The sequence below is a fragment of the Porites lutea genome, chromosome 7, assembly GCF_958299795.1.
Source record: "Porites lutea chromosome 7, jaPorLute2.1, whole genome shotgun sequence".
In the NCBI taxonomy this organism is placed as follows: domain Eukaryota; kingdom Metazoa; phylum Cnidaria; class Anthozoa; order Scleractinia; family Poritidae; genus Porites; species Porites lutea.
The window spans coordinates 8,582,651-8,583,802 of record NC_133207.1 but is presented as its reverse complement, the minus strand read 5'-3'; positions in this window follow the sequence as shown (position 1 = coordinate 8,583,802).

Here is a 1,152-nt window from a genome sequence, read left to right as displayed (position 1 = left end):
CGGAAAAGGGTTGCGTATTTGTTATATATCTGTTTTAAAAAAATCGCCCTCCTCGAATTGTCATCCCTTTTAATTATTCATTACATAAAAAAGTCCCCGTACTGATACAAAATACACACCGCATCACGGAAAAAGATTCACTTAAACACATTCAATTCCAGTTCAAAAAAGTACAGGAAACCGTGAGCCATGGCAGACTGAACAGAGATATTTAGAGTCTCTTTTACGGAAAAGAGCAAACGTCAGATTCAAGTTGAGAATTTCACAACAAGAAACAGGGAACACTTGGTCACGTGGTACAAATTCACGTTTGCCGTTTGCCGCAAACGTGACTCTTGGCTCCAAAAGGGAGCTTAAGCAACAGCGTTTTTGAGCGGCGGACGTCAACCGGAAGTGGGCTTTTTGCAACATTGGGCAGTGGATGGGTTCAAAATCCCGGGCAAATCGTCTTTATAAGAGAAAAGAAACTTAGAAATACAAATTTTTTAGCGTCAAGGCATATAAAAGAAGAGAAGGCCTCACTTCCGGTTGACGTGCATCGCTCAAAGTCGTCTTTGCTTAGGGTCCCTAATGTGAAGACAACTGTGTGCAAGACCTGCGCGCGCTCTCTTAAGTTTCTCTTCCAATGACTGTCGCAAACGTAAGTGATAACGGTAGTGTTTTTTTTTTTGAATATCGAGCCACTAGCGCAAGCTGTAAATAACTGAAGACATAAGTTTCAAAGTAAACTGAGTACTGCGTTAAAGAGGGCACGATGTGTTAAGCCTCACGTAGTCAGGCCCCTTTGCATGGACTAAAATGGCCTCGAAAACGCTTACTTTGCATATGGATTTTCACAAAAGCTTACCTACACCAAAGGTGTCTTCTCAAGACTGGTATTACTCAAAAAAGCTCAGAACAAGCCTAATGGGTATATACTGCGCAAACCAGGAGGTTATACACTGTTTTATGTACGACGAGTCTATTGCTGGTGTAGGCCCAAATGAAGTGATCTCAATCTTGGACTATTTTCTCAAAAAACTTCAGACGGTGCAAGGCCGAGACAGGTATGACCATCTTATAGTGTGGTGTGACAATTCTCCGGCTCAGTTTAAGCAAAACTTTCTATTTTTTTATATGGATTACCTGGTCACAAGAGGAGACTTCCTACGA